This window comes from Melopsittacus undulatus, chromosome 3 (assembly GCF_012275295.1).
Source record: "Melopsittacus undulatus isolate bMelUnd1 chromosome 3, bMelUnd1.mat.Z, whole genome shotgun sequence".
In the NCBI taxonomy this organism is placed as follows: Eukaryota; Metazoa; Chordata; class Aves; order Psittaciformes; family Psittaculidae; genus Melopsittacus; species Melopsittacus undulatus.
The window spans coordinates 26,807,891-26,823,590 of NC_047529.1; positions in this window are offsets into that span (position 1 = coordinate 26,807,891).

Below are 15,700 nucleotides of genomic sequence, written 5' to 3' on the forward strand. Positions count from 1 at the left end.
AGTGATCGGACCCAAAAATCTTAACGGTTTTTTCCAACCAAAATGCTTCTGTGTTTTTATGATTCTATTTGACATACTGCTTCAGGAAACCTCTCAGTATTTAAAATACAGATTAGTCTGTGTTCTTCAGCTCTTTGGGCTTGACTTTTATGCATTAGAATAATCTTATAATTTTCCTTACCTTCTTAATTCTAAGAAAAGGGTAATATTTATTCCAAAGTTAGTTCAAAAAGGAAAAGCAGAAATTTTAAGCATATTCAGTACTTTTTTCCATTAAAAAAAAGACAAATTATTGAAAAACCCACAATCATGAAGGAGGAGTACAATATGAAATGTGAGATAGATAGAAGGAACATGTAATGGGTGATGTCTTTGCTTCCAAGTCCAAAATCTACAGTCCTCTGGAAGGGTGTTAGACCCTGACCTATGCTATAATTTCAGCATATTTTGACACAGGGTAGGTGATATACAGATTTAATTTACTTCTGTTAAAAAGGAGTAATATGGTGGTTGCAATCATAATTCAAAAAATAATTCTTCTCAGAGGGAGATGAATTAGTTTGGTACAGCAGTAAACCATCATGATGTCTAGTTTGTAAGATGTCAAAGTAAACTTTATAGAAACAGACAGCGAATCAATGAAAGAAAGTCACTGGTGGTTAGTAAGACCTAAGCAGCAGTATTCCACTTTTGCCTGCCAAGTGGCCTGTCAGATCCCCTTGAGCAAGGCACCCTCCTGAGCTGGGCTTTCTAAGCTGTCTAGCAATGGTACTCAGGTCTCCTACACCTATGACAAAAGATGACTTTTTCAAACGAAATCGAATTCCCTTTTGGGAAACCCAAAAGAAGACAACATAGTTTTATAAATTGCCAGAACACAACAACATTCATTCATCATCCAAATTATTTGACTATTTTAGAAAAGGTGTTGCACACTTATATCTAAAATGAAAGTTTCTGAATATTAGACCTTCTCCATATATTTCTTCATCCTGAAAAATGGCAATCTAATAAAACCATATTGATTTCTTTTTTTTGTAATGTATACTCATTTGGTACAAAATAGGTTTATCCTGCAAACTTTCTGCCATGTAGCAACTGATACAAAAAAAGACTAAGTTAAATTTCTAGCCTTCCATAGAAAAATCATAACAGTTTTACTGTTATGTCCCACTCTGAAACCTGGAATGCTTAATTATACTTGCTGATATTAAAAAAATACCAGCAAAACCCCACCTTTTTTTCTTATCCATAAGCAATAAATATATTTAAAAAACTGTTCTGCAGGACTGAGAATAAGTATGGATCACAATGAAAACTGAGAAGCCAGAACAACTGATAAAATACAAAATGCTATAGCTCATCTTATACAACCAATAAGCTTTACTTCTTCTACTAATACAGTGTTTGCTGAGATAGGTGGCCCTGCCAGTATCCAGCTTCCAGTTAAACCCTAACCAGTATTTATTGTTACAATTGGAGGCATCCAGTAGAGCTTATGGTTTTGATGAGATCTGTTCTGAGCTGAATGTAATTGAATATTCTCATTAATGACCAATATGATGGAAGAGTGAGTAAAGTTATTGGTATTTAAGAGTGAGACAGGGCTAGAATTCAAAATTATCTTGACAAACAGGAAAAGTGGCCTGGAAAAAAATGTGGTCAAATTAATATCTGAAAAGAATATTTTGCAGTTAGGCAATATAGAATGGGAAGACCTGGCTAGGAAACAAAAAGGCAAAATATCTGAGAGCTATTGTGCTTCAAACTCTACACTGAAATCAGTGGTGGAATACTGTAGTGAGAAAATAGACGTCAGTACAAGTGTGAGTACATTTTAAGTATGTGAAAACTGATCTTTCCAGGTGTTGGTTTAACCTACTTACCAGCTATTACAGCCTTAAGTCTTTTAATGAACTCCTCACACAAACATACATACAGATTAGAAAGTAGCATTGCACAGCATGTATTTTAGAATAGGATATAATGCAAAGAGAGGACAGACTGTAAAGTAATGAGGTTCAGGGCTTGGCCAGACAGGCATGCTGAATAGCTGTTCACTTACACTCACCTGTCCCCTTCTATACCCATTCTTTGCAATCTTACAAGCTTGTTCTTCCTGGAAGAGATTGCCAAGAGGTTTTTGAATGTCTGTCCTTGGTAATAATAAAAACCAAGTTGACCTATACATGAGCAAATTGCTGTAGCTGACACTACTATGGGCAGCAGGATTGGACTCCAGGGATCTTTTCTGATCTCAGCTGTTCTGCAAGTCTGATATACAAACACACATATGTACAAGCATATTTGCACTACTTACATATTCTGTACATATATAAACAAATAATATAATACTGATCTCTCAGCATGCCTGGAATGTAGCTGAACACTTTAAGCATTCATTTCACATCATATATCTGAAGTGCATACAGTATCTATTTACATAGTGTTTTGACAAACACAGGACCATGAAGACACCAAGGGCAGCATTTTCCAATAGCAGTAGCTTCCTGCAGTTTCAAATAAACCAAATTAATTGTCTGCTTGCAGGGTAGATAGACGAGGCAACTGGTGTTACCATAGAGCTTTTAAATCTCCACAAAAAAAACCCCAAAACACAAGTAGTACAGTTTACTGGAAAAAAAAAAAAAAACAACAAAAACCTCAAAACCAAACCAACCAACTAACCAAAAAACAAACAAAAAAAACAAACCCAAAAGAAGAGACAAATTCATTCTTTCATAACCCCAAAAAACAAAAAAAAACCAACAAAACTGGATCTCTTTGGTCTTGGAACTGGCCCCTAACACTCATCACAGCCAGCAGCAAACACAACTAAATTCCCACTATAAAGTGGAATAAAAGATAAATATCATACTGTATTTAAGCCACTATCTCACTCTAATTAAGCCACCCCTCTGCAGATTTTCCTCTCCTCTTTAATATATACTATGACTTTTATTCACTGAAAGGAGTTTCTTGAGTGGTAAAATACAATTATTTGTATAACAAAATACTCAGAGGCAATAGGGTAAATTTCCATGAGGAAATATCCAGAGCACAACCTTAAGCACAGCTTAAATTCTGTTTTCTGCAGAACAGTTTTTTCTTAGAAGGACAATATATTTAAGCTGTATTTGTTCTTTTTTCAAAACAGCAATGGTGCATTAAAGCTTGATGATTAAGACTTTTATTCAGAAACAGATCTGGTTCACCTCAGTGCTGAAATCTCACCTCTCATTTATCAAAAGAATACTCTAACCAATAAATTACAGTGTGAGGAAGAGAAGGGGCAAGCAAAAGTGGTACCTACTCTTGTCTCACTTCTCCAGCTACAACTGAATTATTTTAGAAAGAAGAATGCAAGAGTCAGAGGGTCAGAGACAGGACAAACAAGAGGAATTCCTGTAGCTTAGCAAGCAAAACAGGGGATGACAGAACATGGGTCTAGTTCTGGCATCCTGTATTACTGCTAGGGTGCATTTCATAGTTTATTTTTATTGTTATTTTTTGACAGAGCAGTCCCATGACAAAGCTAATGTCTTATTCCAAAACCAGTCCTGTCAGGATGACATTGTGATGTACAATATTATTGCATTCATGTTTCAGGTTCAAGGACTGTGCAAGGAAACTGCTTCTAAAGATTGGATGTTAAAGTTTGCACTTTCTGTTTGTTTGCCTTCTCATTCAAAGTCTGCTGGGTCATTCCTTCTATTCAGCTTTGTTCTATTAAATTATGGCTTTCACTGAAAGGCATAATAAATCTAGCTGGGCTTGTTTATGTCTGTTTGTTAAAGTACAGAAGTGTTCCTTTAATTAAACTTTGTAATTGCTGTATATTTGCCCATCCATTTTTTTCACAGAATTGTTGAGGTTGATGTGGATTTGAGAAGCCCTTCTACTCTAACTCCCTTAGTCCAACAGAATCACTTTAAAACAGGTCACCCAGGACTGTCAAGTGAGTTTTGAATATCTCCAGGGATGGAGACTCCACAACATCTCTAGGCAACCGGTTCCAATGCTGTCACCCCAACAGGAAAAAAAAAATGTTCTTATGATTGGATGAAATGTCATGTTTTTGATTTGTGTCAATTATGTCTTGTCCTGTCAGTAGGTACCTCTGAGAAGAGACTGGCTCCTGCATCTTTTTTCCTTCTCACTGGGTATTTCCTCTAGTCTTCTCCAGGCTAAACAATTCCAGTTCTCTCAGCATATCCTCGTAGGATAAATGCTCCAATATCTTCATGATCTCTGTGGCCCTGCACTAGACTCACTCCAGCAAGTCCATACCTTTCTTGCACTACGGAACCAAGAACTGGACCTGATATTCCACATATTACTTTTTAAATATTGCATCACTTGAGGGATTAATCAGAGTCTGAATAAAATAAATAGGAAAAAGTGGAAAAAATATAATTTGAAACCTTAATCAATCTAAATATACAGATGACTGCCAATTTCTTTTTAAAAGCCTTGAAAGAGCAATGCAACATTGACAATAATAAAAATGGGATTTACACTAAAATTGACAACCATAATGTTGAGTCTGATATTATATCAGACATCCACAAGGAGCAGGGATACTGTGGAAAATTGGAATGATCATGAGAAATATCAGTGAGTCTTTTGCTGAATTGTCCCTGAGCATCAATAAGAACTATTCCCATTACTTATATCAGGGACATCCTACAGAATAATTTTTCCAATGATAAACCAACTGAAAAATGTAGTCAGCCATTCTTCCTAAGGAAGGGGAGTGGATTGCCTAGGTTTCACCACTAATTCATTACATCTTGCTCATGGCCATAGGAAATCTGTCAAGTCTGCTATTGCAAGAGCTATGTACTACCACTTGAGTAACTACTATTCTTAAACGAAGGAATCTTTTCAGCTATTTTTTCCCCTATGTAAGTAATTTGCTTTCATGTACTTTTTGTCCTACTTTATTTTTCCCATCTTTAAAATATTTTATCAATCTGTCTTAGTAATTTTATCAATCTGTCATGCAATTCTGTTGATTTGGAGAGAGGATCATTCCTTTCATTCCAGTACACCCATCTTCTGAACTAGAGGCACTAAAAAAATTATAACATTTTGTTGTGATTACAGTTGCCTAAAAATTTAGAAAGGGAGTTGTATTATCTTTCTGTCTTTCATTGTAACTCACTTTGCTTTCTCTTGCTCTGACAATGAATGAGTTCAAGGGAAGAACTGCAATATTTCCATAAACATGTTTCATTTAAATTTGATTTATATAATCTTACAACATAAAAAGAGTGCACCAATATGTGCACACCAGCCATTAGTTTCACCTTGGCTATATGAGGTTATCTTTCTGGAATTCTAATACAGTTTAGTTTTTGTTACAGCCTTGCACAATGATTGCTTTTCATTCTTTTATTTCAGTAAGATGCTCACTATCAGTGATCAGGTTTTATTCAGACATCTTGCTGAGTGATCTACTGTAGCTTTAACTTTAGGGTTAAAAAGAAAAGATTGATTTGCAAAACTGAGATATGAATGGGGAATGACAGTAGTTGAGGAGAAAGACAAATCATCTCTAATAGAAGGATTTGGTTTGAAACATTTAGATATTTCAATGGACGCAAGCAGGTATATCAGGGTCTAAATTACCATTCTAGTCACTGAACTTGACTCAGTGTTTTAATATCTATCACTGTCTGAAAAGACCTTAAATATCTCTCTTAGTTTCTGCTTGCTGGTCTAGAAGGGTATAGATCTGTGTTCTTGTGTCACATTTTACTCTGAAAATAAAGCTCATCAGACATTTCTCAACAACCTCCATGTCTGGTTTTAATTCTAATGAAATGCTGAATATACTATAAGCTTATATTCCTAGTTAAAAAAACTTAGGGGAAATACCTTGACTAAAAGAGTAGTTAAGGATTTGGGCCTACACAGCTTTCCTGCTACAGTATGGAGAGTTTTCCACCATCAAACATGGAATGCTATACAACATGTGGAATTTTAGGACTCATATCAGAAGCATGTGGAGCAGGAAATTGGTCTATTTTATTTTAGAGAAAAATAATACATTTCATACCTTTATACCATAAGGTATATCTGCTGTACATGTATTCTGTCTTCCTGCTTTTTCCTCTTTGGTAATCACCACCACAAATAGAATCAAAATCAAATATCCTTATCATAAGGCTTCATATTATTTACTAAAGCAAAACTAAGCATATATGTTTTCCAATGATCTGTTGTTCTCCACAAGAACTCTTTCAAGGAATGGTAGGAATTGGTACCAACTGCTACACTGAGTAGTCTGAAACATGGATCTTTTCTGAGGGGGCCTAAACAATCCATTATGACAATAGAAAACAACAAAGGTATGTTTACATTCAGAAAAGTGTGGCTTTTATTAAAACTTGAGTATGTTCATGTTCTTTTATATTTTAAAGTCACTGCAAGCTACATTCATGGGAAAAAATACATTCTTTGAGTGAATAGACATACTGAAGCAGAAGTTTGGAAGTATGTTGGCTTTAGCTAGGATATGGTTAATTTTCTTCATAGTAGCTAGCATGGGCTATTTTGGATTTGTGCTGGAAAGAGTGTTAATAATTTAGTGATGTTTTAGTTATTGATGAACAGTGTTTGCATGGTAGGAAAAGGCTTTCAGCTGCTACTGATGCTTCAGTCAAATATAAATCCTTCCCATAAGCTTATGACTGCAACACAAAGTAAGGTCAGGAGCAGTCCCTAGCCCTCCACATCACTGGAAGTGAACCCAGAAGCACCTTGCTTGGAGGTAAGAAGGAACTGAATCCAGGCTGCACTTTTCCTCACTTATACTCACTCCATCCAGACAAAATGTGCACAAGCCTATATGAAAACACTAAATGTGCTATAGTTTTGCCTCTCAGGAGTGGCCCAGAGTTTGAGCTACATCCACATCTGTGAAAGACTTTTTGTCCTTTGAACCATTTAAATACCTTACAGTAAAAATGGGGTGGAGTTTACATTTTGTTTAGGAAAAAAAAAATTGCCTTAGCTGTGGTTAAAAGACAATCACGAACATAAAACCTAAGGGGACAAGCCAGAGTTCTGCCTCTGCGACCTCAGATAATCTAATTTCCACCTCATTTCCTGAAAAATAGAACAGGAATGATAATCAATAATGTTTCATGACCTTACAGAGATACTGTGTGCATCAGTGCATGGCAATATGATGGGAATCGAGACTGTGAAGAAACTCCTAATATCTTTATTTCTGAGCTCTGCAGGAGTTTCACGGTCATAACTACCATGAAAATTTCCATATCAAAATTACCATAAAGTTATTGTGGCTGTTCCTGATGTAGGCAAAAAAGGAGAGAGAAACTAAGCAAAAGTCCTTAAAAGTCAATTTTCTAAGCCACTGTCTCTCATCACTATGCACATAAGACTTCAAAAGCCCTATGAATGAGAACTCCAGACTAAAGTTTTTGTGAGACAAAGCTCAGTGCCTACCAGGCCTGGTCCTTGCTCCACAGCTGAAATTGCAATGCCACAGCTATGCAACCCCACAACTTTTCCTGTTATAAGACCTCCTAAGCATACACAATGAATGAGGAAAAAAAGGGTTGAAGGAAGAATAGGTGCTGTATCCCCTTATAACATCTAGTAAATACAGGCTTATTCAGCTGAGAAAAAGCTGAAGGCACTTAAACTATTCCAGTTTCTGACTGTTCCCTGACTGGTTCTGTACTAGGAAAGGCCAGAGTACACTCAAGTATAAATTAGAAGAAGTCTGCTGAATGCTAATCAGTTTATTTCTGTTTTGACAAATTTTGAATTAATTGTGTTAGAAAAACTATTCTTTGGGATATGGCAGGTATCATTTCTCTCATGCAGACCTTTTTAAAGAGACAAAGGTAGAAAAATGGATATAGCTGCTGCTCTGTTCACTGTATCCATCAGCAGGCAGAGTGAATAAGTGCTGCAGAAAATGGCAATGTGTTCTTAAAATTATAAGTAATGATGAGTTTGAATGATAAATCTATGGTGTACAGAATTCTTAAACTCAGAGAGGCAGCAATGACTCTTTACGTTCTCAACAATATAATTTTAGGACTTACCTCCCAACACAGAACATTTTCACACTGCCACTCCCAGATATGCCCTGTAAATCAGTACAGATAATGTAATTCAAATTCTGGCAACTTTCCAGGAAGGCTACAGAGCTCATTCCTGAACAACATAAAATATAAATAGAATGGGAGATCCTGTTTTGTGGAGATTATTGCTTTCCACTGCTGCTAGATGTATTCACACATTCCAACTGAACTTTCTTAGCTTTCATAGCAGGAGGGACTGGCTTGAATTTGCCACCGGCATTGCCCCTTTTATCCATCCCACCAGAAATTTAGGTAGCTGAAAATTAAAGCAACATGAAGCTCCAGGGAATCAATTCACAAGGAATGATATTAAATTTTTCTTCAATCTGGAGACACACGCAGCTGTGACAGTTGGATTTCAGAAAAAGACACATGAAAATGACCTCTCGAGGAGGCTGGTCCAGGGAAGAGGCAGTCAAGACAACTGGTATCAGCTAATTCTTACCTTGTGCCCTCTAGAAATGGCCTCCTATGAGAAAGAAATGCTTCTGGAGGAAGAAGAGGGACTTGTCACTTAGGATACAAATACAGAAGGCAGCTTGATTTGCAGAGCCAGCTGCATTAGTACTGGAAGAAACTTAATTCTCAGAGCTGAGGATTTTCAGATCATCCAAATATTCTTCTAATCCATGAAGTGGGAAAGGATAGGCATTGTAGAGTAAGCCCTGGTCACTGAGGTTTGCTATCACCCATGTGCCCTACCTCAAGCCAAATTTCTTGGTAAAGCTTGATCTTATTTTGTATTCACAGAATGCTGAAGCACAGGTGAGTTGTTTTCACTTGAACCCTTGGCATTCTGGTTTACAGCTGAATTTCCTAACACTTAAAAATATTCCAGCTCCTCATTTCTGTTCAACAAGGACTGAACCAAACCAAAATATCAACCTACTCAAAAAGAAAACCCAACCAAATCTGGTCTCAGCGTCACTTGAGGCCTCTACATGTAGAAGTAGGTTTATAACTAAAGGTCAAACAAGTTTGTTTTTGTGGTTTTATGGCAAACCTATCACTGTTCTGTTAATGGCAGAATAATTTTGATGGCATTTTTTATTTTATGACTTCATAACTGATAACTGTATTGAGAGAAAATGAAGTGTATGAATTCTCACAATGCCATCTAGTAAAGAGAAATATCATTGCAAGACAGGCAAAAGCCACCACATTTTTAGACCCCTTCCCCAGAGGAGTTTTTCATTAAATACATATTTACTTACAGAGGTAAAGTTCAATGGTAATAGTTATTTCAAGAATAGTGTGCTGGAGTTTATGATTATTAAAGTCAGCTAGTCAGCAGAGAGCACTAAAGGGAACATTATAATAGATTCCATTGATATAGTCACTGCTGCCACCAACTCCTGATGACTCGAGGCTCAGTATGAATGAATGTCTGCAGCCCCTTGTATTTTATTAGTGTTGTTGGTTGTCTAATAAGAAAGCCATTTACCTGCTGTGTGTGATGAGGTTGCTCGATAGATGTTATTCCTTACTTTCCTCTCAGTGGTTTGGCTCTTGCACAAATATGGGAGAATGACTTCTTTCTTTTTCTTTTTCTTTTTCTTTTTCTTTTTCTTTTTCTTTTTCTTTTTCTTTTTCTTTTTCTTTTTCTTTTTCTTTTTCTTTTTCTTTTTCTTTTTCTTTTTCTTTTTCTTTTTCTTTTTCTTTTTCTTTTTCTTTTTGCTTTTTTTGAGGTATCTGAGAAAATTATATACAATATAATCCTTCAAAATTTCTGACTGAATAATTGCTTTTTCTTAGAGAAATTGTTACATTGGCTCAAAGGAGTGGTATGAAATTGATTTAACTTTTCTGTTTTCTTTTTGTTCTTTAATGGTTTTAGACTGGTATTCCACTTAAAGGACAATGTCTTATATTTCCATATCTACGTTGGTTTTCACTGTAAAAACTCTTAGTAATTCAAATAAATATTCAGTCCTTTTTTGGTAGTTTTAATTTTGAGAGCCTGAATTTCTTCCTGTAGTAACAAGCTTCACATCTAAACAGGCAATTCACTTACTTAATTTCCCATCAGTACTGGCAACTGCATGTTAAGGCTTGTGAGGATGCTTTCTATGACATTGCATGTATCAATACTGATACTTTCAGGGGTAGGCCTATTGGGAATGCTCATCCTCATTGATGCTGTAGTTGTTATTCTTAATAGCACGGTTGCCAATGAAGCTGAATATTTCTGCAGCACTAATTTCACCTCATCTGCCAATATTGGAAAAATATGCTTATGAAAAGCAAATTTTGGGGTTTTCATGCTAGCGATAAGCTTCCCACAGTGGAAGGCATATTAAAGTTCTATAGATTTTTAACTCTCTGTAGAATGATATAACACATATATGTATTGCATACTGCACATTACATATACACATGCAGATACATATACATATGCATATACATATCACATATCACATGTTACATATCACCCTGTGGTGGTACAGGCTGGGCACTGCTTGGAGGGGAAGAAGCTCTGACAAAAAGGTCCCTGGAATCCTCTTGATACAAGCTGGAGGACTAAACGCAGACAGCACAATAGGCTAATTGCATCCTAGGCTGTATACCCATTAATATAGCCAGCAGACTAAGGGAAGTAAACATCCCCATCTCTACTCAGCTGCTTAAGATGTTGGTAAACTTGGAGATGTTCAGGATTTATGAATAGAGATCACTATCACTGGTCAAAAGAAGAGCATTCTAATATTATATATGGGCTATGATTATACATTTAGGTAAGTTGTGAAGCTAGACCTAAAATTATCAGTGTTCACTTTGTTAGTGAGACAGCATATAGGCTTCTCATTCCAAAACCACACCAAAGTGTTAGATTTGCTAACTCTCAAGATTTGTCAAATCCCTAGGAAAGACTACCTTTTAACTCAAAGAAGGAAATTTTAATAAAATCAAACTCACTTTAATAAAAAGTCATTCACTGATAAAAGGTAACTCCTCTGAGCAGCTGCCTATTGGACATTCTCTTATTAACCCTGCATCTGCATGACCCCTATGGAGGTAACATCTTGTTTTGAAACATGCCAGAACATTTGGCTAGGGATTTACGGATGGAATACTTAGACAGGACTTTAAATAATCTTGAAAGTTGAGATAGGATATGAGGATAACTTTGGAATGGGAAGTGGCACTTTAAAATTGATTATTGGGGTCCCCTTTTCAGACTGGGGACGAGATTCCAAATATTGTTCTTCCCATATCAAAATGCAATCTGGGTTGTAGCACATATTATTTTTCCAGTGTATATTCTTGTAAATAAGTGGTATAAAATTTTCTAAATACATCTGATTTAAAATGTCATTTAAATGACCTCTGCATACATTTTAAAACAATTTCTTTGCATAATAATTTTGGTAAACAGAAAATGTTTTCATATAAAGCACCATTTAAAATATTAAGTAAAAGAAATAGTGGTATAAAAATCTGCAAGTGCAATTTGTTCTGACACCCATTGACTTGCCATTTTGATTAAAATTAGTTTAACGTAAGCACTGTGGGGCTTTAAAAAGTTCAATTAAACCTTATTAAGCATAACAAATAATGCCATTATTAATGAGATTTTTCAAAGAAAAATAAGGTTATTTAGTTGAATTCAAATGTAAATTGCTCCATATATAATAAAAGTCACCAGCAAGTTCTGCACACAATACTGTTATGTCTGACACTGCTTGAACATGCCAAATAGAGGGCCAAGGGTAGGAGCCTACTGCCCAACCTTTCAAGCAAAATACAGGTAAAGCCTAGCTCTAAGTCTCTGTGGAAGCAACAGCTCTGCTAAAACAGCTCTGCAGTGTGGTGCCTAATGTTTAGGTGTGGTGAGGAATCTATTCCCCAAAATAGCCTGATGAAAATTATATGCATAAATGGTTGCCTATCCCATGCACCTAACTGCCATGCCAGAAATTTTGAGTTTCTTTGTCTTCATGGTAAAGCACAGACATGCAAAAAAACAGCTAAGGACTATGTTGGTCTATTGCACAGCAGCTAATAAGTTCCATTTAGACATCGTGTCTTGTGGATACCTTTATGTTCTATCTAGCTCTAAAAAAGAGATATCTGGATGGGTGTTGTTCTATAAACTACACAGCAGAGAACTATGTGTTCACATGATTGGAAGTGTCCATGTCTGCTAAGAGACGGATGTGCAAATAGGGCAGAGCAGAGAGGGAGTATGCTCACCTATCCCACACAGCCTGTGCTTGTACAGACTGTGCACATAGCTCTGTGTGTCTGTGTGTGTGTGATGGTAGAGCTAGTTAGAAATTGTTGGCATAAATCTTAGAAGGGTTTTCAGAGATTTGTAGGTGTTTACAAAGTTTTTAACCATCCAGTATTGTAGTTTCTCTGCTGTATTATTGATATTAATCCTGACTGTATAATTCAGCTACTGCCAGCTAAGTATCTTTCATTAATAAATCAACAAATCATTTTGAAGTTAATTTGATTTAAACCACACAACTTGAGAAGTTTTCCCCCATGGCAAATTTGAATCTGGATTTCCCATTTCCAAAACAGTGAAATAACAATACTTGTTGGTAAGACTTGTCATGTTTTTGGGTTTTATATACATTTTGTTGAACTGCATATTATGGGCATGTAAATTAGATGCCTGCTCATTTGCAAGATAAGTAAAGGGGCTAACTTCGAACTTAAATGAGTCTACCATGTCCTGAGCTTCTCTGCTGAAGGCTGAAATGCCTGAATAAGGTACTTATTTACTAAAGAACACTAAGGTACCATTTTCTGATTTTATATGCAGCTTAGTGAGGGGCTTTTGCAGAGCTAATTTCCTCTTCAGTCTAATTCAAGATACATGTTGCTCTGGTTCTTTATCCAGACTCTCAGTAAAGCTAGCAAAAGGCCCACTAACTTTTGATGACATTGATTAAATCTGGCTTAGGGGAAGTCATTCTTGCATCCTACCACAAAAAATCTGGCAACCAAACTCTGAGACCATCAAAGCTACCAGCAGTTGAAAAAAAAAAAATAAAAATCACATCAGCATGAAAAATAAATTACTAAAATGGAAGGAGACATGTTTGCAGAGGATGTATGATACAACATATGTATCTTGAGGTTTCTCTGATGCCAAGGTATTCTACTTCTGCTATGAACACCTGCTGTTTCAAGATCAGTATGTAGACAATTTTTCCCAGCTATATTTACTTGCTTTGATCAGATAATGAGAGACAAGATATTTCAGGAGAGGACAAAGCAGATGGAGGAGGAAATATACCTTTTTTCTGCAGCTGAAGTGATACTGACATGTTTCTAGAGGTGTTTTGGAAAGGAAAGGGTTCCCTTATGATGACTGCACTGGAGCAAGCTTGGTACTGCAAGCCTCACTTTCATCAGAAGAAGCATTATCTCAAGGGCATAACGCCTTCTGTTGTCTGATTTAGTGCATATACTAAGGTCCACTTTCACTTTACAAACATTTAGAATCTGCTTAGTATTTCCACAGGTGTTAAAATGTGGACATTTGGATTTGTATTTCCACATCCTTTACTTATCACTTGGCTGCTGACATTTTCTTAAATAAGTGGCTTACAATGCTTGCAAACATTTCTATATGCAAGTACCTGCTTTCATACTGTGGGCATTTCATCGTAATTTTTAAAATATATTCTAAGAGTCACAAGAGCATCCAATTTGCTAACAGATTGTTTAAAGCAAACAAGACATTCATAATGTTGGTGGAAGTTAAAGCCAAATATTTTATTTTTTTGTTTGTTTTTTTAAGATTTTTCAGGTTTGGTGCATTATACCCCCTCTAAGTGGAACAGGTTGCCCAGGGGGGTTGTGGAGTCTCCTATGTTGGAGGTATACAAGGCCCGCCTGGATAAGTTCCTGTGTGATGTACTCTAGGTTACCCTGCTCTTGCAGGGGGGTTGGACTAGATGATCTTTCGACGTCCCTTCCAACCCTTGGGATTCTGCGATTCTGTGATTCGACTCATTTTGAGACTGTAATTGCAAATTTGAGCTTGCAATACTTAAAAAAAGAGAACGAAAATTAAATAATATCTGTCAAAGACACCTCAATTTCATGACAACAATTCTACGTATTTTTTTTTTTTTACTATGTAACAGAGTTAATTCTTATTCCTTTTCTTGCAGTAGGTTTGTCTAAGAGCATGTGGTGGTAGAATTTATTCTTTGACCACATTATGTTCTTTTGAAGGGATAGGCCTGTGTAGACTTAAAGTGATATTTGGGGGCTTTTATAGTCAGAGAATGATTAAACACCCACAGTTGAGAAGACAAATGCAATAGTTTAGACCATTTGATTTTATTTGATAATGGAGTGTCTCAGATGTGAAAACAATCATTCCAGTTACTTAGGACACTAAAAAAAATTGTACAGATGGATCTGATAGGTTTTCAGATGTAGTTTTTTTGTAGGAGTATAATTTCTAGTGAATAAACTGGCCTGAGTCAAACATTGTATTTATAGTCATTCTTACTGCAAGTCCTATGCCCAGGTTCATATACCTGTGAACATGGCAGAAATTAAATAGTTCCCTAAAATAAAAGGTGTTTTAAAATCATGCTAAGAGAAACATCATCAAGGCTGGTTATCTTGAGTGAGGTTTTAAAATCCATTGTACTTTACTAAAACTTTTGAAAAGGTCTGATATGGGGAATGAAGGCCATAAGATTTGCATGAAAAACAGTTTGGGAATGAGCTCTGAAGCCTTAATGCTGAACAACCCCTGGGGTGATGAGTTGGAACTTGGAAGGACAGGGAAGGTCGAAAAACAAGCCTTGGAGGGATGGGCTAGGATATTGTTGTGAGGGGAATCTCAGTTGGAGGCCAGAGGATGTGGGGGTTGTGAGAGGGTCGGCAGCACTGTGATTGGACTGTTTGCCTGGAGGTTTTTGCAGGGGCCAATGAGATTTAACGTGGCTGCTTGTGCAGGTTGGGAAACTACCAAACAAGGGGATAAAAAGGGCTCGATTGTAGTAAAGTTGGATTTGAGTCTCGATTAGGATTTGAGTCTCCTCATCAGCTCGAGTCCGTTCATGATATGCCACAGTCTGAATGCCTGTAAACTCTTGCTAGAAGTAGTAAAAGCAATGTCAAGTTTATCCTACATAGAACAGAAAAGGACTTGTAATGTGCTTGATCCACACATTACTGCTCTGTGAGCAGAAGAATAACCAGCTCCTAAACATGAAAAGTATGCCTGACTCTGAAGTCACAGAAACACTTTTAAAGCTAATATTTATCTCAGATTTCAAATCAGTATTTTTGTGCATTGCTGCCAATCTAAGATATGGTAATTCTAAATTCCTCATTTCTCTAATGAAAGAATGATAGTCATAAAATTGACTTCATTATGCTTTTGACTAAGAATAAACTAGTCATAAAGTATTCTAGAAGATAATTACAGCTGAACAAAGTGTTCCTCAAGTAAATAGTCTATAACTACAGCAAATTATGCTGTGCATGTATCTTATTTTAGGATTCCTTGGTTTGGTTCTTCAACAGGTAAAGGCATTCTGAGTAATTACCAATGTTATCTGCATGATGCACTATAATTTTCTTCTAGAGAC